This window comes from Passer domesticus, chromosome 7, assembly GCF_036417665.1.
Source record: "Passer domesticus isolate bPasDom1 chromosome 7, bPasDom1.hap1, whole genome shotgun sequence".
NCBI classification, from domain to species: domain Eukaryota; kingdom Metazoa; phylum Chordata; class Aves; order Passeriformes; family Passeridae; genus Passer; species Passer domesticus.
The window spans coordinates 17,656,179-17,681,610 of NC_087480.1; the positions used below are offsets into that span (position 1 = coordinate 17,656,179).

At 44.4% G+C, this 25,432-nt stretch overlaps 1 long non-coding RNA gene across 7 annotated transcripts in view; it reads right to left on the minus strand.

Annotated features, from left to right (window-relative positions):
* Nucleotides 1-1,258: 1,258 nt before the first annotated feature.
* Nucleotides 1,259-25,432, minus strand: part of LOC135304617 (uncharacterized) — a 29,263-nt gene continuing 5,089 nt past the window's right edge. For 3 of the 7 annotated variants that reach the window (XR_010365918.1, XR_010365917.1, XR_010365920.1), the window contains one exon: nt 17,488-24,933. This is a non-coding gene — a long non-coding RNA (uncharacterized LOC135304617). Of the gene's footprint in view, nt 6,609-17,487; nt 24,934-25,432 lie in introns of those variants that run through there. The other 4 variants (XR_010365923.1, XR_010365921.1, XR_010365919.1 and 1 more) reach the window with 4 other exon arrangements.

Below are 25,432 nucleotides of genomic sequence, written 5' to 3' on the forward strand. Positions count from 1 at the left end.
TTTGCCTTAGAAACATCCTTTTGCTGGCTAGTTTAAAATTTATTTCCAAATATTTGAACTCCAAGCACGGTTTATAACAAAAGAAGAATGTCTGCTTAGTCTTTTGACCTTATTTACCTAAAGCATTTTAAAGCACAGCTACAGCTCTTTGCTTTGAATTCCTGCCACTTCTCCCCAAGAGCTCTCACTGGCTTAGCCCAGTATTTCCTCCCTTGTTTTGTGCTTACAGTGTTGGACTTATTAATGGTGCAGAGTCATTGCTTGCTTAAACCTGTTCAGTTCTTAAATTTTGCTGCTCTCTCTGAAATCCCTTCCGTTTAATCAGACAGATTCTCTTCTCTAAGCAGCTGTGCAACTGGAAAAGGAGCTCAGAACAGCTGGTGGTTTTCTGCTCTGTCAGATTTTAGCCCATTATTGAAGATTTTGGAATACACAGGAGCATGGAAAATGATGCAGCAAACCTACTTCTCGTCTCCCTTCATCTTTAGTGCTGGTGCAATAATTTTATCTGTCATGAAGTGGACAAAGTTCATCCTAAATGATAATGTTTTTTCCTACAGATGGAAAAACACCAAATATGAAGCAGAGAGCTGAGCTGATAGACCGTAAACCCTGGGATCCAATTCATTCAGGAGCTGTCACAGCAATCTTCTCTTCTTTAGAAGATACATTTTTCACATTTTCCCCCTTATCCAAAAGGGTTTCAAGTCGGAGCCTCTGCATCTCATCACACAGACACTTCCCATCCCCTCCAGCAGGTCAGGGGAAGCTGCACATTTTCCAGGGCTGATGGGTGAAACTATGCATGTCTGTGCTGTTATGAGGGATGATTGTGGAGACTGTTCCTAAGGACGTTTTTCTTCTCTCTGCCCAGTAATGCAGAACACTCACAATCAGTAACTGGTCATTTGGAAAAGACACGAGGGGGGTTTGTGCTGAGTCTGGAGACACTCTGTACCTTCTCTGATGGTTAGAAAGCTCACCAGATAAGCAGAGGTTGGGTTTTTTCTGAGCCTGCCTTTGAACTCTCACAGAGAGAGCTGAATTATTTCACTTTTGATTGTGATCCAGGTTTCCAGATGCTTGCAGAAGCCACCACTCTTTTCTGTTCTGCATTGTATTTCACTTCAAAACCCAATATTTTCCTATGCCATGATGAAAAACTAATTTGGAACCTACATTAATAATGTAACAGCCTATTCTCCTGATTCCCTGGTTTTGATGAAGGTCATGTCTTTGCATTTATTGAGGACCTGAACTCAAGCTCATGCTCTGTCAGCAAAGGTGTTTGACCAGGTTGCCCAGAGCAGCTGTGGCTGCCCTGGACCCCTGGCAGTGTCCCAGGCCAGGCTGGACAGGGCTTGGAGCAGCCTGGGACAGTGGGAGCTGTCCCTGCCCAGGGCAGGGGGTGGGACTGGATGGGATTTAAGGTCTCTTCCAACCCAAACCATTCCATGACTCCGTGGGTTTGAATGAACAAGACTCTTCATTCTTTACACAGCAGGACAAGGCACACCCCAGCAGTTCTGTGACTGTCAGCAAAGAGCAGTGGGATTGGGGAATAAAAGAGGAATCCAGTCTTTGAATTACCCTCCTGTCTGCAGGAGTTTTCACAAGGGAGACTGACCCTCCCTCAAGCTCTGGGAAAGGTGACAGGCTGGTGGTGCTGCTGGATGTAAAGGAGGTGATGGTGGCAATTCTGCCTTGGCAGTCTGTGCTCCAATCCCTCCATCTAGGAATGATGGCAGAGGTCAGCATCTGTAGGAAGCTCCCAAATGCCCCAAGAAAGGTTACTGGGAACTGTCAGCTCTCAGAGGCTGAACCAAAAGGTTCTTTCTGTGAACTGTACATCTGGAGATGCTCTGCTGAAAGGGAAACCCAGAATCCAGGCCTGGAGAGCCATGAGTGTTTCCCATCCACATCCCTTGGGAGCAGTGGTGAAAACCCCACGTCTTCATCACCTTCCAGCACACGTGGCTCCATCAGAACAATGTCAAAGTCACTTCTGCTCCTGAAGGGCTGCCATGGTGCTGCTGTTCCCAGGGCAAACACTGGGAATGGAGGGTTGGAGTTGCCCTTCTCCTCCACCCTCTTGGCTGCCAAGACCACCTATGAAGTGCAGAACCCAAGAGTTAGCACCAGATACCAAATATATCTGACAAGTGTTCATCAGTCTGTGCTGGAGAGCAGGAGCTGGCTCTCAGGAGAGCCCTAATCTGCCAAAAGAGCAGCTTTTAAAGCCCAGAATACATATTTGTGTCAGGCCTGTGAAATGATACATTTTATATGGAAGTGCTGTTCTGTGGGAGTTATTTATTAGGCAGCTTTAAAGAAAGCAAGAAGTTTTGTTTCTAAATCCTGAGTACTAATCATTGAAAGTCCTCATTTTATCTGTTTTTGTAGCTTTAATTTTAGCCATTTGCACTTCTGAACCTCAAACCATGGAATGATGTGAAACACACGGAGCCAGAGGTTCATCTCTTTATACATTTGGAAATGACATTTTCACCACACTACAAATACATCTCAGCACTGGAAGAATCAAAAATCTTGAGTAGGACTGGGAGAATATGTTCAGTTTGCAAAGTCCAGACACTCCTGAATTCCAGTGCTGTGGCTTCTGGGAAGAGCTGCTGGTAAGACAAGAACAGACATCTAAAAACCATCAATGCTCAGCACCCACTTACACCTGGTTTGCAAGGAGTTTGAAAGCCAAGGCATCCCAGGATGAGCAGAAAGGCTCTCAAAGGGTTAAATGCTTCCTGCCTTTAATCTAGAATCACGTAATGTGGAATGAATGTTTCAGCTCAAACTGTTTCCTCACTCTGACAGTTTCATGGTGTGAGGTCAAAGTGTGGGAGAGATGGGGAGAGCAGAGGGGGAGCATGGAGTGGTGAGCTGCTAAATCCAGAGAGACACATCCAGAGAAATAAAAAAGATGGATTCTCCAGCAGCCTCAGCCCATGTGGGATGGCTGTGATGGAGCCATGGGTAAATGTGTGGGACTTTAAGGACTTCCTGCTCTGGGCTCCCTCTGCTTGTCCCTTGTGCTCCTGCTCGGCTCCGGGCACCGTTCCCACGCCGCCTTGCAAAATGTGCCTCGAGTTTCTCACAGTGGCTCTGCCTGGACACAAAGTGCAGCTCCAGTCCTTCCTGCACCCTGCACATGCAGGAGATGGGATTCCTCTGGGGATGCTACTGGCTGTATTTATTTTCCCTTCCTGTGTGGATCTTCCCTATACAGCCAGGTCTGTTCCGTGCACCAAAGCACTCTACCCAGTGCAGAAAACTTCAATTTAAAGCAGATTTCAAATTCATTTGATTTTTTGAACCAACCATCACTTCTTACACCAAGAGTGGCCTGTATTTCCTTTGCAGGCCCTCCTACAAGGACAAAACACTCAGTGATGGCTGTCTCCATGTCAAAATACATTTCTGCAGATCACCTGCACCACATTTGTCTTTTTTCTTGTAGTTCTCACCTACTCTGCCAGGGGAAGAAGTTTTCATTTGGAGAGTTATTGAATATTTTGCCTATCAACATAAACTTTTAATCACTGATACAAGGATTGAGGGTAAAGGAAAACATAAACAATTGCACAAACACTTAATTAAATGCATTACATGCTCTCTGTGTTAAGCCAAGCACAACAGTCTCGACCTCCCTGTTTTCACCCCGGGTTACTCAGCCCACCCCAAATCCTTGTTTTTCTTCCTTAAACACATCTGAGCAAGGGCACCACGTGCTCCTTGGTGGGGCTGATGTTTTGGCATGTGATGGGGTGTGACAGGATCATGGTCTCCCCCAGAGGCCACCTCTGCAGCCCCCAGCTGCACTAAGTGGCTGCTTGCACATCAGTGCAGTGACCCCACAATCTATGCCCAATTCACTCCCCCAAGGAGCAAAGGTAAGGCCATCCCCTCCCCAGCCATGGCAGGAACACAGGGACGCTCAGCAGATCAGCCTGCTGCTGAGAATAGTAAATTCTGCATCTTCCCACCAAATGATAACAAACGTCTGAAGGGAATCAGCTGACAAATCCTCTTGCTCAACACCACTCGTCCCTAAGCTGCATGAAAAAAACAAACTCCTTTCATGGCAGGAAATCCTCAGGCCAGTTTGTCACCAGGATTCAGACAGATTTAAATAACAGACCTGCTAACAGTGGATTTTGAGTGGTGAATGATACAGGCAGAAAAGCTGGACAGCAAGCATTTCTGTGGGCTGAGAGGTACAAATCCTATTTTTAAGATAGACGTGGGTCCTAATGCTTTCAGGATAAAGATGCAGGCCAAAGATGCAGTAGGATTCTAGAACTCTTTTTAGGAGTGATTTAGGAAAAGGTCAAACTCCTGCCCACAGCTCCAAACATTCTATTTCTAAAATGGGCCACATAAAAATTCCCTAGGCCAGACCTGCCAGTTTTCAGCATCCAGCTTCAGCCTTCAAACAGAACTGGAAGATCCTAATTTAAATCTCTTTTTTAGTGCTTCTCTGTGTATTTTGGAATGTCCTTTATGGGACACTAGCAGTTTCTCTGATCCCATGTCTTCACATTCCCTGTGTGCTGGGCATGTTTTCCTGCTGGTACAGTGTAATCCAAGGGGCAGGAGCACTGCAGAGTGGTTGTCCCACCCCTATGCTTCAGTTCCAGTGAACTTAAAATGATTTTTTCCTTCCTTTGCAAAGTGTTTTGAGATCTATTGACCAAAACCCCAGTGTGCAAGCCAGGTGTCAGAGTGTTTTTAATATTCAATTGCTGCTCCCTTGTGCAGGAGAAGAGCTGATGGTTTGTTATTCATAGGGTAGGAAGTGGGGATTAAACTTTGCTCTCTAATTACAAACAAAAGCTATAAGAGCTCTGTAGCTTCTGGATAAACCTAGGAATGAGCAACTGTTTCTAAGGCAAGTGAATCCCAGAAGTAGAAACCCAGATTGATGTCTCACAGGGAGCTGAATTAAAACAAGGTCGGGTTGGCAGGCTGCCTCCTCTTCACCTTGTGAATATTCTCCAAGGGAGGGATCTGGAATATAAGTGCTCTGATGCAGGGTTTCCTGTTGCAAATGCTCTCTGCAGCCTGGGATTTTTGTTAATATGTGCCTAAGCCACATTTTTGAGTGGTGTAAATTGCCATAGCACCAGGTGAGTTTGGGGGATCAAAAGAAATCCTGGCTTTTGTTAGCTGCGAGTTTAACCCAGACTTAAAATCATCCCCAGCAAAAGCCATCTCTGAGGCAGGGGAGGCAGTTCCACCCCGCAGGTGAAGCAGGGCACCCACCTCCCAAAGCCAGGGTACAGCTGCAATTTCAGGAAGAGCTGTGCAGGGTAGCCTTGGAATCTTCTGGGTGTCTCCATGAAATCACACGGAAAAAGTTTCAGAGCTGTGTAAACAGTTCAGTGGCCTCACTGATTTGCTCTAAACTCCTTGTGCATATTTTGCATTCACTTTCCAGGAATAGCCCAGTGAGATTCCCCCTGGCCCAAGAATTCCTGGCGACTGGGATTGATGTCTTTGGGATATCCAATTCCCTTTTGTGCAGCACCAGATGGCCACAAGGGATGTGGGAGCCCTGATCCACCTGTGGGCCACAGGACTATCACATAACAAATCTGATACTGCAGCAGCAGCCAAATGGATTATTTATAGGTGCATATAGGTTCTGTATGGTACAGAAGGTCATGGGGTCCTGCCACGCCAGGCCCAACCCTGCAAGCTGCAGAGCTCCCTCAGCAGAGAGCTGCATTCTAATTAACAATTATTGCTGCAAAATGCAGCCCTGTGCTAACACAGCCCTGCTGCTCCCAGTTTGGGAGCTGCTTTGGTCAGAATTCCCGGGGGACTCACTGCCCCACACTCCATTGTGTGATGTGGTCTGCCCTTGGAGCTGCACAGCTGGGAATTTGTTCTGGAAAGGCTGCAGCAACAATGCAATGGGATTTGTCCCTAAGTGCTCATAATGAACAAAGCACAACCCATGTAATCACCCAGCCCTGCTCAACATCAATGGAAAAATACACAGACAAAGAATTACCTCCCCACTGCTTTTGAATGGCACAATAAAGTAAATAATCTGACCACAAGAATTCAGGGAGCCAAACAAAGCCTGAACCCAGCAGCAGCAGCATCTCCCTGCCTTTAAAGCTCAAGCAGTGTTTAAAAGATGCTCTCTGCTATGAGCAGCTTTCCAAGTGCTGCACACTTGCTGTGCCATGAGCTGGAGATGTGGCAGTGTCCTGGGAGCATCCCAGCTCACCAAACATCTTCATTTATTACAACATCAGTGATGGCAGGAGCTGTGCCTGCCCAGAAATCCAGGTCTCAGCAAGAGCTCTCACATAAAAATAAACAGGGCTCTCTTGGGCTGTTACTTAGCAGGGCATAAAAGCAACTGAGGAGATACTGATTAAAATGGTCATGGAAAATTTGGGTCATATTATTTAAATTCAGTTTTCTGGTTATGTTCCTTCTTTGGTGTGTCTCCCTCCCTCTGCTGTTTCAGATGCTGAAGGCACCAAGATCTTTGAGTGCTCTTCTGACTCTTCACACCAAATTTACCTCTCAATGTTGCAGTGAGTCCAGCTACTCCAAAAAGAGATCAGCACTACCTGTGAAGAAAAGAGCAGGAAAAAAATGAACTATAAGGAGCCACTTGGCCCAGTTCATTACGTGAGTTCCGTGGCAGCAAAAAAATTTTAAAAGCATAAATTTAGTACCATCTTATTTCAAGCAATTGTAGAGCAAAAACAAAACCAAAAAACCTAAAAGAAAAACCCAAACCCAAAAAAACCCCTTGCCATTGTTAACCTGTTTTTCTATTCGTACTTCTGTGTGCATGACACCTTCCACTTGATTTCAGTGGATCAGTTTCTTGAATTATTTTTTGCCTTGAAAGTCCAGCCCCTTTTAAGAAAAAGCATTTAACCTGAATTCTAAGTAGAAAAAAGGAGCTTGAACATGTAGTCTGGTGCTACAGTTGTGGTTCCCAGATCACTGATTTTTTACAAGGCCATGACAAAGGACCTGCACCTGCCCTGCAGAACTACACTCTCTTTTTCAATCTTTCAGCTGAAGATGCTGGACAGGTGCATGACAGTCCTTTCTTTCTGGCTAAAAGCACTTTATAACACCCACAAATCTGAGAATTGGGAGTCTAGGCTAGATTAGGCTTTAAAGGAAGGATAACAGCAAGTAAGTTTTGCATTCTATTAAGTCTATAATATAAGTTATTATTCTTGGTTCTTCATTTGTCCCTCATTTCTGTAACATCCTCCTTACATTTTCCATGGAGGCTTTTCTGTGTCACTGAAGGTTTTTGTTGTGCCATTGTGAGGGACAGAAGGGCTGTGTGAAGGGGGGTTCTTTATACCAGAGTGTAGGGCCAACTTTTTCCACTACCAAAGTCCCAAACGATGTGCTTTGAGTGCTCCCACTCAGGCATCCACACAAGCATCTGGGGATGGAATGGAAGGGAATGGCAGCTCACCAGATGTCCACGGGTGTGTAACTGATCCATGGGGACATCAGGGCAGAATTTGGCAAAATATCAGCTGGACATCATAGTTAAACCACAGAAAACAGGGCTTGCTGTAAGAATTTTGCTGTAGATAGAAAATTATTAAAAAATAAATGGTAACAGAATGGACCAAAAAGGACTGGACTGGTGTTGGCCAGTTACTCAAACTGCTGAAGGATCAGACTTGTAAGATATTTTTCTGCAGGACCCTGGAGGGATTGTCAGAACAGGTGAGTGAAACTTGCTGGTGCTGTACAGCTGAGAGGCACCATTAATACACAGTGTCCTACAGGAAGAATGGCATTCCTCTGGAGAGCTGGGTCGTGGTAATGGGAAGCAAGAACAAATGCCTTGGGACTGAGAACAAGAATTTCTCCTCTAATCAGTCAGCAGCAACACAGGAAGAGAAAGGCCAGAGTATATTACACACATGTATGGATGTCATTGTGCTACAGCTCTGAAAAAGGAAATGGAATCTGAGGGTAAAATAAGTACAGCAGAGCTGGGGCTGGGAGTGGCACTCACAGAGTGCCAGAGACCTTCCCTGTCCTGCCCCAGCCCTGGCCACCCACACTCAGTGTAGGACAGGAATAGCTGGGGGCAGGAAACCTGTCCCAGCACAGGAGGCTGAAGCTGTGATTGTATTTTTTTATCTGTGACATCCAAGGAGCCTGGAGTGGGTACAAACGTGGGCTCATGTCCGTGTGAGATAGCACATGGAAATAGGAGCTCAGGTGGGATTTAGGGCCCCACTGCAACCTCCACCTGCTTGTTCTGCCTCGCAGGCTGCTCATCTCCCTCCTGCTGACACAAACCTGCTGCAGCCACCTGGCAAGGGAGGCAGAAAAATGATCCATCCAAAGAACAATACAGCAGCAAGACAGAGGCTGTTTTTCTAGATCCAGTCTCCAGACAGTCCAGCAGCCTGGGCTTCTTTGAAATCTGAGATGGCTCAGTCGAGGGTGATCTGAGATTTGAGATTTGGTGATTTGAGAATCCTGGCCAAGGCTTATTTCCATTGTAGAGAGAGGGTCCCAAAGGTGCCCTCTTTGGTGCGTGGAATGTATGTCCAGAAGAAACAAAGCTGCTTGCTCCACACCCCTTGGAGTGCTGGGGACAAATTTGTTAGCTAAGGAGCAACACTGAGCAGGAATTCCTGAGGAAAGTGGCCATGGATTCCCAGCGGTGTGGGAATTAGAAGCTGGCTCCATCCATGGCAGCAGGTGAAGCTCCAAGAAGCTTGGAGGGCCATGGCTTGGGTGCTTGTCACAAGGGCCCCAGTGACTGCAAACCTGCAATGACACCTACTGGTAACCAAAGAAGTTCCTGCGTGCAAACCGAGCCTGCTTCCTTCCAAACCGAAGGGATTGATTTCACAGCCCGGCTTTCCCCACAGTGCTGCTGTACTTCCTAGCACAGGGAGCTGTGCTCTGCTGAGCCACATTTCCAATTTCTGTTTCCTGGTCTGAGCTGAAAAATCCATATTGGAGTCGACAGTGTGTGCCCAGTGTGGGCACTGGGAGCCCAGGGCTCCTCTCCACCAGCCCAGCCAGATGTGGATGGCATGGACATCTCCTGGAGCACCCCTGTGTCTCCACACCCTGGTTCTGTTATCCTACAGAACAGGAGTGACCCACAAACTTCCTCCCTAGCACAGCTGCTCCCTGAAAGGCTTGGAAGGTGACCCTCTCCATCTGCAGCTGCCCCAGATAACACCCAGATCACCCTGAACTGGTGGCATGAAGCAAGCAGCACTGCCAGTAAAACAGTCCTAATGCAGAGAGCAGGAAAACAAGGGTGCTGATATTACACCGGAAAGTCCCAGAGCCACTGATAATATTTCCCTCAAAACTCTCTTTTTTCCCACCTTAAGAAGACTTTGACCAAATCTGTGGAGGACTGGTGGTGCACGGAGCACTTCAGCAGGCAGGGGAAAGCAAGAGATGTGGCCAGACTATACAAAACCTCAGTGCTCAGCTCAGATTTGGCACTGGGCTTGCTCATTTTGAAGACATAATGTGGAAAGAAAGGGAGTGGGGAGGGAGGAGCCATCTCTTTGGAAGCTGATGGGTTTTAACCTGTATCCTGTCAGTCTGCTGGAACACTGCCAGAATGATTTCTGCTTGGACAGGCTGCCATAAATTACAGGAGAAATCCAAGCAGAGAAATTAGACTCAGGAATCCCAGTTGAGTGTTCCTTACTGAATTCCCCAGATTTGTCCCAAATTTTAATTTATCTCCTTTGTCTTTTTCTGACATATTTCTGGGTGACACTACGACCATGAACAAATAATGAAGGTCCCCTAAATTATTTCTAAGACTGTAACACTTGAAGTTATTCATTTGCATTAAAGAAAATCCAGGGTGAGAATGTTCTGTATTTGTTAATAGGTAAAGAGCTGGACAGAGGGATTATCTGCTGGCACCCCTGAAGAGCACGCAGCACAGATTAATGTCAGTACCTCTGGATCTCTCCAGAGCACACATAAATATATCTGAGGGCCAGTTTTCCAACTTCTCTCTACAACTGGGAGAAGTAAGCACTTGAAGGGCACACTTTGTCTTATCCTGGACATCTGGAAATATCTCTGCCAGGGTGAGATGAATTGTGCCTCACAGAGGAACCTATTTTTCCCTTATTTGGACACACCATATATATCAATGTTACACAATAGATATAAAACCTGGTCTAAAAGATCCTGTAAGGAGAGTCTGGACAACTCTCTGGTGTGGCAAATATTTAGTGTGGAGAGATGAGCTCTGCCCTCATGCTGCAAGAGAGATTTTCTTGCCTCAGCCTTTGCTGTACATTGCATTAACTTCTACTGCAAAGACCTAAAGAGAGGCTCTGCTAGTTAATTTTATGAAGAGATTACAATTTTTAATTAAATTTTCAGCTGAAATAGGTTTGATATGATCTCATTAACCCACATATTTTAATGCTTACCATTAGCTCTTTGAAAAATTCAAGTGGCACAAACGACACCCACAAGGACTGGGCACAGAGAGCTCCAGTGGCTCTTCCTGTGGCACAAAACCTCTGAGCCAAGGCTGTGCCAAGGAGCTGTCACAGATGAGGGATACTACCACATATTTCTCTTGTTTTTCTATCAAATCTCCCCATGGTTCAGAGTCTCTTACGTTTGAGACACTAGAAGCAAAATGAGCTGGAGGTGAAATTTCCTACAGCAGTTCCCAGGAGTTTTCCCTCACTAAATTCCCTCATTAATTGTTTCTGGGAGCTGTTACTGCAGTAACTGAGGGACAATTCCTGCCCAGCACACAAAACCATCACAGCCCGCAGAGCAGTATTTGGGCTCTTAATTTGGGCATAAGGAGTGTTTTGCTCATCCCAGACTTTCTGTGCTAAAATAACATGTAGAACACACTCTCTTTCTGATGTGCCTCCAGGAAACAATTCAGCTTCCAATGGGCTGGTTTGCCATGGCTGTAACAGACAGAGCTAATACAGTATTTACTTAATCTGGCAATTTTTGAAATCTTCCTTTAATTAGAGCTAGATACAGTCTGTTCCTGAAATTCATTTATTTATACTACTCGGCGTCCCCACTGATAGAATCAAATGAAAACTCTGCCTACAAATATGTTTTTCCTCCTGCATTTAGAGCTCATGGCATTCCACAACACTTTGAGGCCAAAGTCTGAGACTTAAGAGAACCAGTTCTTTGGCAGGAGTCACTTCTTGTGAAACTATTTTTGGCCCAGAACAACAAGGCTTATGTAGCTCCCCACAGTTCCCTATCACTAAAATACCACAGGCTGCTGTGGAATGAAAAGGAGTCATGGGGCTAAGCCAACGTCCTTTGGATCATTGGAAACCCATAGGCTGATCCAATTTAAGATTCTGTTTTATGAAAAGATGGATTGCCTTTTTCCCCCAAACCACATCATCATGAATACTTGTCCAGGTGTTTCTCTGTGGATCAGCTCCCCAGTGGAGGTCCCAGCTCCCATTTCTGTGGATGTCTGGGATAACCCGACAATGGGAATCTCCTGAATTTATCTCATGAGTCTCACACAGTCTGCAGGGGAAATGAGGGTGGTTTTCATTGCATAATTCCCTGGAATGTGGCAGACACCTCCAAAGGAGCTCTCTGAAAAGAGGCAACACTCAGAGCATCCTGAGCCACACGGTGACAGCAAGCCAGGAAAGGTGGGAATTGATTCTGGAGAACCTGAGAGTGCTTGGCAAAGGCCAGTGCCTCACATAGTGAGGGATTTTTTTCTCCCTCAAGCCCCAATCCTGAGCATTATCCTCATGCTGTGGCAGAGGGGTGGTGTCCCTGCATGCTGCCATATACAGGGATAGAGTTCCTGGACTTTCCCAGGGCACAAGGCTTGACACAGAAAAGCTAACATGTAAAAGTCTCTTCTCCTCCCCCTTTGGAATTATTTCTACCTTTGCAAAGAAAGGGGGAACAAATGAAATTTCACCCACAGAGCATCATAACATTTTACAGCCTTCTAGCAATGAAAGAAGCAACAGAAAATTTGGAAAAACAGAACCAAAGCTGCTGGCTGCCAGTATGCAATTAATCCCTTTTCATTTGCTACTTCAGATTTTATTAATATAACAGAAGGGAAAAGAATGGAGCAGGGCTGAATCAAACACTTCACACCAAGAAGAGTCAGGATTTCTTTTCTAAATTCTTGTTATTTTCTAGCATACAATAGAAACCAAATGTCTCCATCAGGATTAGGCTATAAGCCACCCACAAAGACCAAGCATTGCCAAATATAAACTGTCTCAATTCTGTTTTGTTTTTTTTTTTTCCTGTCAGCAAACAAAACACCATCAGCTTGTTTACACAGAGCTTTGCAATTAAATAAGACAAAAATTCAACAGCTGATTTGCATGATTTTCCATACAAATGGAGCATTTATCAGGAAAGGTGGGAATGGCCAGTTCTCTCACCAGGTTAAATTGCATGGCTTGAAACGTGTAAAGAGGAACCACAATAAAAGAGCAAGGCAAGGTGGAAGGCCAAGCATTCCCATTTTCCATGGATTAGGAGCTTTAGTCACTGCAGAGTGTGGGTGCAGCACAGGCAATGATCAACATGGCTTTCAGGGAGAGCTTTTCTAAACCCATAAATACATTCATTAAAAAGTTGACTCCTTCCCCAACATGGAACTCCATTGAATTGATCCTGCTGCACCCTGGGCAAGGCCCAGTGGCTTCTTCTCTTTTTAAATTGCTGAAGGATTGGCTTGATCCTGCCTCAGAAAACATCAAACACAGGGGTGCTGTTCATGTAACAAGGAATGGTGGTTAAAATCCTGGAAAACTGCTATAAAAACCCATTTGACCCCCAGACAACTGGATACTCCATCAAAGGTAGACCAGCCAACAAGGAAAATCCCTGCTCAGGGATGGAATCTGTTTTTGAACATTTCCAAACATAAGGCTTTAGGATTTTGTTTATCACGGGTTTAAACTGCAGGCTGAGATCAGAGCACATTTTTCAATTACATTTGCACTTCCACAGAGTTTTACATTCAGATCAAATGCTGGATTAGAAGTGTTTCAATGGTTTCCATCCATCTTGTCAGACAGCCTCAGTTCTGGGTATTTGTTCTGTGTATTTTTATTTAAGACCATGACACAGAGCAAGGCTTTGTGGATCAGCATATTAAGGGCTTATTGCTATTGTTTGGAGAGATGCTTGTTCACCCAATTAAAAAAAAAATCTGACATTCAGTAAATCAACATGATGTGAAGAACATTTCAGTTTCAAAAGATGAGATCATATAACCTTAACTTTTCTGTCTGTTATTTACAGTGGGTAGGCAGAACCCTCACAGTTGTGCTTTTCAACAGCCTTCATATATTTAGTCAGAAATCTCTGTTTCTGGAAGCTTTCTGTGTTGTCATGGAAATTATCACCACGTCCCTAAGACTAGGATAGCAATTTTTTGACAAATTGCAGGAGATAGAGAAGGAGAATATTTTGGCATAAGACAATACTTAGAAGGAAAAGAAATCACATATTTTTGGACCCTAAAAAGGCATCCAATTAAAGATGACTCTTTAATCTCTGCCCATGCTTTATAACCAGTCAAGTACAAAGTCTACCAATCTGCAGGAGGTATTTTTTGGAGAATTCAATGCAATCCCTCTATATCATCCAGGGAAGATTGGCCAGGACACCTCAGGCTGCTTCCAACCTTTTTTCCTAAGCATCACACCCCAAAATCTAAGAACAAAGCACACCAGAACATAAGGTTCTCAGGAAGACTTCTGATCATTTTAATCTGAATCTTGCAGACTTTTTCAGGTATAGACACCCTGTGCAATCACCAGGTCTCCAAACCTTTGAAAATTGCTCCTACATAGAAATCACCCAACAGTGATTTTCAACAGCAGAGGAAACTCTTCCCAGGTAAGGAAAGGGATGTGGAAAACAATTTTAGCTGAAGAGAAAAGATACTTTCCTCCTGTTGCTGCACTCTAAGCTCTGCAAAGGTGTCCCAGGAATCTGGGAAGCAAAGAAGGAGGATCCTGTAGAGCCCAACTTTGCCTTCACCAGGCCTGGGAGGTGAGAAAAAAAGGCTGATCACAGAAAGATTACAGCCCAGATAATAAAGAATCCAGCTTGTGCTAAAACAGCAACCCTGCTCCCTTTCCTGGCTACCTGGACTCACTGGCTAGAACACTAAAGAATGAAAAATTCCTGCTGCTTTCCATTGAGGGCATAACTAATTAACTACAAACAGAAATAGCAGTTAAGCAGCTGCCTAAAACCCAAAATACCTAAAATTTTTCATATAAACAGAACTGATACTTTTCATATTTTTAAAGTGAAAACAAATGGAAAAATTAAACCTGAAAAAAGTCAAGAAATGTTTTCATATTTTGGAGGTTTTTTCAGAGACATTGATCATTTTGGTTTTCAAACAATTTCTAAAATTAATTTAAACTTTTTTTTATGCAGGTAGCACAATACAGGAGTACATGGAATCAAAGTAAGGATATTTCAACCTGTTGCTGGCTGCATATGGCCAGAGCACAAATTTGTACCAGAAGGAGGGAACAGGCTGGATAAGGAAGTCCTCATCCCTGGAGGGATTTAAAAGATGTGTAAATGTGGCACTTGGGGACATGGGTTAGTGGTGGCCTTGGCACTGCTGGACTCGATGATCTTAAAGGTCTTTTCCAACCTCAATTATTCTGAGATTCTACGTCTGAACTGCTTTTAGTCCTGTTCCTGGAAAATCTATAAAAAGACTCGATGAATCAGAGCCTGCATTTTAAAAAGCTCTTAGTAATGAATTGAAAATATTTTTGTTGGGTCTTTTTTTCCTAGTATTGATATTCAAAACAGTAGCTCACTTCAAGAATTTGGAGTTTCAAAATTTTATCTGCCTCGCTACTTTGTAATTGATAAAAGCACCCTTTTCACCTATAAAATATTTCTCACATGAAAGGAGATTTGGCAAAGTGGGACGGTCCTGAAATAAGCCCCAACAAATCCCAGGTGCTTTGAGTTTCACCTTTCAAAACGACCTTGAGTGCTCGAGCAGCAATTCCAGCCACGGCCAGGAGAGAGCAGGCACAGACAAGGGTTTGGGGCTGTAGCCCGAAGTCACAGCGAGCTCCTGGTTTTAGTGCTAAAGCTGAGAAAAGGAGTAGGATGATTTTAAGGCCATTATTTAATGGTGTGTGTGTATGATTGAAGGTCTCCAAATGGCAAACATTGCAGCTGACATTAAAGGAGGAAGTTCCCTGCCAAGGGACAAAACCTCCTCCTCACAAAACAAATCTAATCCCTGATCTTCTTCCTGGCAGACAATAACTTGTTTCAGTGCAATCATTTAATTCAAAAGAATAAAGAAACTTCCATGCCCGAAAACCACACAGAGAAGTGTTTCAACACAGCCCACCCCAGCCTTGTAACAGAGCCAGGGCTGCTCCACCGGGATTGGGATGGCTTTGGAAGCTGGAATGGTCAAAGCTCCTTTGGGATGGGGATGGTTTGGAGACTGGAATGGTTAAAGGCCTGCACACGAGGGGCAGGGAAAGACAAACAAGCCTCAAAGGCACAGCACACCCCCTGGACCTGATAGCATCCTCCAGCCACTTCAAAAGAGCCCAGGTCTGTTTGATATTCCCTTTCCCTCCTTGAATTTGGAAACATGTAAACAGGGAGAGCTGGGCCAGCAGCTTTGAGCTGAAGGCAGGAGCTGCAGAGGGAGGTGGGAGGGGAGCAGCTGGCCTGGCCTGGCTGTTGTCAGACGGGAAGGGCTCTCTGCTGCTGGCTCCTGGAGATCAAACAGCAGATACAGCCTGCAGAATAAATGGTTTTATACAGCTGGGAAATTCCTGGCCTGGCACATGCTTACCCTGGAGCATTTTGTGCCAGGTCTCCTCTGCTTGCTGTCAGGGTTTTGTTGCAATTCCTGAGAGCTGTCCAGCTTCTCTGGATGACTTCACTCCTGGAACTTGCTGTGCACATGTAGTCCTCAGCCTTTGGAATAAGGAGGACACTTTAAAAAGCCACAGGAGAAAACAAAAAACCTGTAACCCTAAAGGATGCAAATCCAGGAAGAAAGCAAAAATAACCTAGTGTTTATTATTTTTAGGTTAGTGAGAATTTTATGAACCATCTCATAGCTGGATGTCTGACTCATGATACTTAAAAGCTTGAGGATGTCAAACCTATAATTATTTACTACTGGAAAATCAAAGAGAAACAGCAATTTTCATAAACCTCAAGCTTCAGAACAGAGGCCAATCTCTGCTTGCACCAAGAGCCTCTTTTTGAAGCAGGTTATTTTAGAAAGGCTCTTTATGGAAATTCCTCTAAAACATCCTGTCCTGACATCTGCTGGAGAGGGCAAATGAATAAATGAGCCACTGGTCAGATGGGTCAGCACTTCCCCAAGCAGTGAGGTGCCTGCTGACCAAAACCTGTGCTCAGCAAAACATGTGAATAATTCCTCACTAAAGCCACCCCAAGATGTCACCACTTTTGTTGCTACTGTGTTAGAGAATAAGAGGGGAAAAACCCACTTTGCCTGAGCTTCTGTGAGTTGATATTTCCAACCAGAGCCCTTCAGCAAGAGGAATATCTCATCATCTCTCTCCATAGCCCTCACTGATATTCCCAGCCTGCCTTCAAAGTACAATTTTACAGTTCCACAGAACTTTTCCAACTGTTCTTTGCAAAACAAATTCCTGCTGCCCTTCCACCTGTGCCAATCAGATCCCACCTTCTTCCTTCTTGCTTAAAACTGGGGTCACTTTGCCCATTTCCTGATATTGACATTGCAGGGTTGGGCTTTTAATTCCCACCACTGCTATCAGAACTACTCCAGGGACCAAAAAGCTACAGAAGAAGCATCTTTGGATAGTGAAGCTTTTCCCTTCCCCGAATTTTCGAAATTCAGGTGGGATGAGCTTCCAGCAGCACTTGTGCAAACAGGGCTGTGCTGCAGAGCAAAGCGGGACAGAAACAAGAGACGGAAAGGCTGCTGTCTGTGTGCTCTTTGGAAGGTCGTGTGAGGCTGCAGCTGGGTCTGAAAGGCTCCCCGGGAAAGCCCTTCCCTGCCAGTGAGCGCCTGGGTGGGGATGGCCCGGCACAGCGCCTTTTGTTCCGCGTGTGTCCGAATGCCTTCGGAAGCCACGAGGAGCTGCGCTTTCCTCCTCCTCTGCTCCTTCCTTCTCCCACTTTCATGTTTTGTACTTCAGAGCTGCGCTGTTCTGCTGGCCAGGGTCAGCACAAGGTCATGACTTGTGACAGAGGTTAATGTAGTTGTTAAGTAACGACGTGAGTCTTTTCAATGGCATGAATATTCCACCCCACCCTCTCGCAGACGCACACACGCTCGCTGTCTCTCGGCTCGGGAGCGGCAGGGCGCTCGTGGCAGCCTCTTGGACACCGTGCCATGCACTCACACCTATTCCAATTACCACTTACCCAGCTACAGGAGGTATTTCATACGTAGGCTTAATTCGTTGAAGGATTTCTGGTCATTTCAAGAAGTTTGGCAAATATAGTGAATGCTTTTTGATAGCTGAAAATGATAAATATTGAGTGTGCTGTTGACACTGTATTGTGGGCAAGGACAGGACCCAAATCTCTAAATTTGCTGGAAGTTTGCCATATTCATTTACTTTAAGGGAGTCTGCAGGGGTCACAGAAACTGCAAACAAACCCATGACTAAAGTTAGTTCAAACAATTTAAAATGTTGTATCATTTTCAACACATATACTCAGGAAATAGCTTAGGTGATCTGGGTGAGACTTTTGGGCATGGAGATGTGAAAATCATGGAACTGTATTTCAATATTGAAGTTTTGAAGTAAAAGCACTTTGATGTGAGCATTGTTTTTTAGAGAATGAGGAGGAAGAGGGATATTAAAGAAGATTTAGAAAGTGTCAAGCCAAGAAACACTAAACCTTTTCCCACCCTCATCTGACAAGCCCCAGATGATTGGACCAATACCTTAACAGGTATTTCCGTATTTCCATTTCTGTTTTCTGTCCTTCAGATGAACAGTTATAACTCAGAGTGGGATACTGGATGAGATATTAATACCCTAATATGGTACAAGGTTTGATAACCTCATAGGAGCATGAGAGGGCCAATAGTTATGGCTGGAGAAGAGAAATCCCACTGTCTGCTTTGCTAATGACAGCTCTGTCTGTGTCTCTGAATTCTGAAAGGGTCTCATTTACCTCCCTCCCTTAATCTGGTGGGAACCTTTTGATCTCAGCTGGATCTGGGCCCTCAGTTTACAAAGCACCGTTAAAGACAGATAAGCCTCCTGAAAACAAATCGTTGGGATCAGAAGACCCTAGAAAAGAAGCCAAGTGATCTCAAGTCAAAAATCTGCAACCTTGCTAAGATTTTGAATCCAAGAGAGAAGGGGTAGAGGTGAGCTCTACTTATGTCTGACTCTAAATATGAATCAGAGCAGGAAGCAAAACCAACTGCACAACTTTCCTCCCGGATAGAGAAAATCCAAATCTATTAATTTAACAGACGTTTCTCCATCTGTGGTAATCACACAGCTTCACTTGCAAACTCATGCAGTTGTGTTGGATTTGTAAATCACCAGGTGTTTCCCAGGTACCTTTCACAGTGTGACAGAGCTATCAGGGAAAGAAAGCAGATCCCATTTCTCCAGAAAAGCAGATGTCAAAGCATTTAGATTTTTTTTTTGTCAGAACTGAGAATACAATGGGATTTTGGGCTGCAGTAAACTGCAAAGCTGTGATTAATAATTCATAGCCAATACCAACCAGTAGAAACACAGACATTCCAAAGTGAATTCCTCTTTGATGCAACAGTGCTGTCCCAAGAAGTGCTGTCTCACAAGGTGACACATCCAAGCAGGGCCGTGCCAGTCACCAGAGATCCCCAGGTGTCAAGGGCAGGAAAGGAAACCCAGCTGTGCTGTTTTCCTCTCCAGCTCAGCTGTTACCCAATTGATGGGTGAGGTGCTGTGGAATCAGTCTCAAAGGACTGACACCTATCCAGCACTGCCTTGATATTGTTTCAGACCTCCAAAGGATTATTTGAGGTAAACATAGAAAATAACTACAGTCATTTACTATTTCATGTGCAGCCTACTGTGTGATTTTGTCATGTCTTCTGTGTTGCTTGCTCAGTGACAGCTTTGATGCTCTGGATGGGTCTGATGCTGTTGCAGAGCCAGAAGCACCAGGTTTTGCTTTAGACACTTGTCCCTGAAGAAGCTGAAAGAACAACTGCTGTGGTTTTCTGTTGGTTTCCATCAATGCACGGCAGCTGCCCCGTTATAAAGCAGCCTGCAAACATCTGTGAGGGGCCCCAGAGCAGGCAGGTGCTCCTCTGTGCCAGAGATGGGCAGACGGCAGGACAATGAGGGGCCCGAGGGAACTGGGGCTTTGATTTCCTAAAAATCTGCTGAGGCGTTTGGGAGAGGGAATGCTCAGAACCAGCCCTGGGGCAAACCACAGGCAGCACAATCTGTTCCTTCTTTCTTGCCCCGAGGGGCTTTCTAATCTTGGTTTGCAGCTACTCCTCTCTCCCAGCTATGCTCCAGGTCCATTATATTAAGACTCACCAAAGGGCTCAGATCCCAGGATTTCCTCTCTGAATTCCAGCTACCAGTGGCTAAACAGGGCCTGGATTCACCTCTAGCCCAAGACAATTTCTATTTCCCAGTCCCAGAAGAGCGATTCTTCTCTGCTATTTACTTTTGTGGTTGAAAAGAAACCAAAACTCTTCTTCCCCTTGGATTTCTGTTGTAGAAACTTCCTCAAGACTCTTACTGTTTATCTGTGATCTCTGGAATGTGATCTGGATTCCCATCTGCATCCCATGTTTAATGTACGGTACAAGTGTATCAGCACTTAAAAACAGATTATAATATGTTTTGTCCAGGTGCTGATTGTTGGAAAAAATATTTAACTCAAGAACCTGAAAGCCAAGCAGGGAAAGAAATTGTTTACAACAACATCACACTATGATGAAAAAACAGAAAATTTGGATAGAATAGTAAAAGTTACTAAAGTATAAAAATGCCTCTGAAGGGAAATCTGGCAATGAACATATGGAGGTAAGGAAAACTGGGAAATGTCTGGGAAATGTGCTACGGACCAACAGAAACAGGCTGGAGAGCTGTGGGACAGAGCCCAGCACAAAACGTGCCAGCAGAGGGTACTCCTACTTCACCTCTGCAGGGCTTCCAAGGGAGGGACAGCCCCGGGGACAGCAGGGGACCTTCAGGGACAAGGGAGGCGCTGAAGGGATGCTCACGGCTCTCCTGTCGCTAAGGAACTTTGTTAGTAATGGAGCAGGGGAAAGAACATAAATCAAACTTGGAAATTGTTGCCAAACACAACGATCTATAGGTTGTTTCCAAAAAACTGCTCTTTAACCCTCAGGCTTCCAGGACAAGCAGAAGGTCACAATTGTTACAAAACAGCTGGATTGATGGAATTATCCGAATGGATTTTTTTATGCTTTGTAGCTAAAGTGTTATAGGCAAAGGAATAAAAGTGCAAGCAATATTATCAGTGTATGTGCTCGTAGCAATGCAGATTGGAAAAAACTGCAATAAGCACTTTACCTCCTATGCTTGTAGGCATTAATTGATATTAAATCAATATGAAAATAATGTAGGCATGCATTGATTTGAAAAATAAATCCACAAATCTCTTTGCTGAAGCAGTGAAACCACTACAAAACCTGGGGTTTGAGCAGGGCTCATTCTCCATCAGAGCCTGCTTCCATCACAGGGCTGAGCTTGGAGTAGCCAGGATATCCAGCAGAAAAACCCAAACCCCAACCATTCCTCGGGGAAAAGGGAAAGTAGGCAGTGAGATTTTTTTTATTATAAAGGCAGCCTGAGAGCAGAGAGCAGCAGGAAAGTTCATGCCTCAGCTATCACATGATCTACTCCTCTAAGAGCAGCTGAAAGTTTAGCTGCAGTGCTCAGAGCAGCCCCATCTGGATTGCTGTCCTGTGAGCACACAGGACAAGGGCTCGAGGAGCTGAGCTCGGTGTCACCCAGGGACAGGTTTCTGACCTGCTGCTTTACTCACACCCACACCTGCACTGCTGTTGCTGCCAGGCAGAGAACATCCCTGTTTGCAGGGGTTCTGCTGAACTGAAAAGTCTGTGTTGGTGTCACCATTTTTGTTTGTGCATGGACAACTAACCCTAATTAACACAGATTATTCCCCCTATTTCATTTTATTATTATCTTATTTGAACCAAACTTTGCTTTGGATTGCAACAATGTGATAGATTCACACTGCTTTGTGCCAAGGTCCATGGAAGCAACATCTCCATGCCAAGAAAAAGGAATTTTCTCGTGATATACTTACAAAATATCCTTTTCACAAGTAACATTTCATAACCAATGGTTAATAACACAAAATTACAGAGTATCAAGTTGCCTTTTACCTTGCTTTGAACCCTAAATTAACTGCTACTGTAACATCACTACTGCAGCTCAGTCATATCAGGGATAAAAATAGCATGCCTGGCTTGGACTTGGGGCCTTATCTGGCAAATTCTTCCCAAAATTCCACACATGAGCTTTCCTCTCCCCCGCAGCAAATTAAGCCACTCAGGAAGCTTCCTTCTTCTAGAAAGCAAGAGGAGTGCTGAGCTAATTTCCACAATTAGCAAAAGAATAAAGACAAATAGAAGCGGATGTAAATAAGGATAAAAGCAGCACTTTGAGTTCTATTAAACGGTAGTTTAATAGAACTAGTCCTGTAGCAACTAAACTACAGCTTCTAAATCAGTAACCTGAACTGGAAACTGGGAGTCTGCCAGCAGGCAAATCTGCACATTAATATCTGCGAAGTGCTTTTTGATGATTGGGGGAAAAGAGATTAAGAAAGACCAAGGGTTATGAGTAAAGAAGACAAACTTGCCAGTGGACTCATCAGCAGAGGGAACTGCCATGGCTGGTGAGGAATGCAGCTGGGCCAGAAATCAAAACATGTCGTGTGACAAAAGATGCCCTGTGAGCTGCACAACCAAAAAACAGCATCTTCAGCCACAGGAGGGAATTTCTGGATCCATGAGATGGAGTAGGGCATTGATAATATTGTTTGGGTGATTCATTTTTGGGGGATATATTTCAGTCCCACAGCTGAAGAAATTCTTAACCAGCTAAACCCTTGTATGCAGATAAATAGTTTGGATTTCCCTCACTTAAGCAGAGATGTAGAATTTGTGGGTTTGGCCTTTTTGCTTTTTTTTTTGTTGTTTGTTTGTTTTGGGGGTTTTTTGTTTGTTTGTTTTGGATTTTTTTTTGTTTTGTTTTCCCCAGTTTTTAATATATTATGATCTTTACTTTGACCATTGAATCTTCTGAAAATGTAGAAGGTTTAACACTAGAAGTGAGCAGTGATTTCTGATCTTGAATAGATTTAATGTCAAATCACTTCCTGTGAGCAAACACACTGGGATGTAGCAGGGGATATTCCCAGAGCAGCTGGTTCCTAAACACCCCTGTGAGGAGGACACACAGTGTAGCTGTTGCATTTCTTCTCAATTCAGAGCTGGGCTCCACATTTCAGCCAAAAGGGGAAGTTAAATGGGGTTATGACCAAAATAGCAGATTTAATTTATGTGCTTCAGTGAATACTACATGACAGATCTGTGTTCCGTTTCACCTGACATCGAGTTGTTATTAAAATTATTATTCATTTCTTGAGTACATTTCTTGCTTTACTGTACAATAAGGAGAGAATTGGTGTGGAGCAGGCTCTTCCCAGGTCCATCATAGGAACACCTTGGTCAAAACACAAATGAAGGCCCTTCTGGTGAAGATCTATTTAAAATACCTGCAGTCACAGACATGTTCCATTTCTGAAAGTAACTCTTTCATACCAGATCCCTTCATTTTTCCTGTAAAACTATTTTTACTTCTTCAGTATTTTGAAGATATTACAAGTGTGGATGACTGGGCTGGAGGCAGATGTGCCTCATCCCAACCTCTTTCATTATGTTCAGACGGCAGAATCTTAACTTGAGCCAAGCAAATTATTCACAGGCAAACCCCACCTGACTTCACAGCACATTTGCTAGCACTGCACGGAAGAGGTGTGTTTTTTTCTTATGCTAAGTCACCTCTGGAATGTATTTAACGAGCTCGTTCTTCCTAAGTCATGCATAGCTTAAATTCAGGGCAGGCCGCTAAAACTGGTCAGAACAGTCTCTGAAGGCTGCTCTCAGCGTTTGACAAGATGGGCCTATAAAATACCCTCGAACAGTCTTGTGGACAAAAGCACAAAACCCTTGGTTTTGCAGACGGTGACTTGAGGTTCAGGGGGAGAAGTGGCAGGAAGACAATCACTGATGGAATGTCCTGTGTCACATGCAGCACCTTTGTTTGCGACTGGACTTAGCGCCATCCTTTGCATCTGAATTCAGCTTAATGGGGAAGCACAGAAGACGTTCATTACTGCAACGATCCATAATTATGGCCAGCAAACTGGATGTAATGCATCTATGAAAACCCTCAGAAAATCTGTGGCGTCTGGTCCGGAATTTCAGGTGGCAGCTCTGCAGAATTCCATTTCTCCAGAAAAGAGCCTAAAGCACAGGTTACAGAAGCACATAGGGTTTAATGACTGGGTCTGCCAAAACCCAGCTCCAAGCTGTGACAGAACTGTGTTGAAGTATTCCTATAAAAGGCTTATTCTATTTTTACAGCTGTATTACTTTTATGACTCTTCAGATTTCTATTTTAGAGGTCACCTAGAGAAGTAGAAGTGATGTACAAGTACAAAGATTATGTAAAGTCCTACAGCTGGGGTTGCAGTGTCTTTTCCAAGGAATCTGGGACAGCAGCACCCAAGTGGTGGCTCCTTCTCACATCATCTCCAGTGGCACTGCAGCAAGCAGGGGAAAACCAGAGCTCCTGACTGACAGCTAACAGAATGTAACCTCTGGATTTGGAAATGAAGCAGCTTGGTCCAGGAATGTGAGAAATAACTCCTAGCAGAGGCCACAGTAGCATTTTCAGAGAAGTTCTATTAATTATATAACTGTACTTGAAGCAGCTGTATTGCTTCTTTCTCTGATCTCATCTCAGTGCAGAATGAATTCTTGTGATTAGCTTGTTAATAGACAATCCTATTTAGTGGGTATCTGTGCTGCAAGGCAGCCTTGGCTTCCCACCCATCCAGTCTGGAATGTTTATATTTAGCTATTTTCTGGAAACAGAGCTCCAGCTGCAGCACATAGCAATTATTTGGATGGATCTTGTTTTTCCTCAGGATATGTCTATTTTTTTGGTGTAGACTGAGCAGTCTTGCTAGAAATATGTCACTTTGCCTGAGCAGAGTTTTGAAGAAAAGTGTGTTTAACTAGTATGGCTCCAGATCTGTGTTACAGCTTGATGAGACTTGCAGCCATCCCACATTCCTTTGGGATGTATATTACTGTTATTAAAAATTGATTTGTAAATACCTTAGGTATTCCAGGGCAACACTAGTAACTGGAAACTCCAGAGAGAGAAGAAGTGTCAAATTATTTCAGTACATTTTGCCTCTCTAACAAACATCTTGATATTTCCTGATTTTGAGATGCTTCTTCACTCTGTTGGAGGATGGTGCTAAACACAGTGAAATAAATGGACACTGAGCCTCTCTTCTGTTCCAGAAGTAAGTGAAACTCAGGCACCAAAGGAGTAATCCTATGGAGATATTTTCTATATGCACATTTAAATTCCTCTGGCATTTGCTGTGCTGAAGGGCTTGCAGCAAGCTGTGGATGAAGAAGTGATGAGAGGAAGCTGTCAGCTTTTATGAGTTTTAGGATCATTACCTTTATCCTTTACCACTTTTTGCACAGCTGTCACAGTTCCTGGTCCCACTGCTGATGGCTGCTTTGACACTCAGGACTTGCTGCAGTCATTTCTTGAGGCCAGGTGTGGGCTGTAAATGTATGGTTGGGTGAAATATCGCAAAAAAAGAGACACCTTGAGAGATTGTGCTTTTGAAAATGGTTTGAAAGGTGTTGTGGTGGCATGAATCAAGAGGATCTCTGGTTTAGTTTTCCAAACGGAGGTGTCTTCAACACACTGTAGGGCCAAGCAGCCCTTGCTGAAGCAGGAAAGTGGAAGAAGCCTGAGCCAAGCATTATCCTCTGGCAGACAAATCCAGATGAAAGGTGATCAAATCCCCAAACTCACACCTACCAAGGATTTTGCATTTATGCTGGAGAAATAAACGTGCTCTATTACCTTGCAGCAGTGACAGAGCAAGCCCTGAATGTGCTGCAGGAATGCCCCACTGGGCTGTGTGCTCCACAGCCACTGCTGCTGCTCCCACACTCGTGGCAGGCAGTTTGCCCCCCCAGGAGCAGTGCTGCAGGCTTCCCGTGGCTCCTGCCTCTCCAGGAAGATCAGAGCTGCACGGCCCCACTTGGGACCCC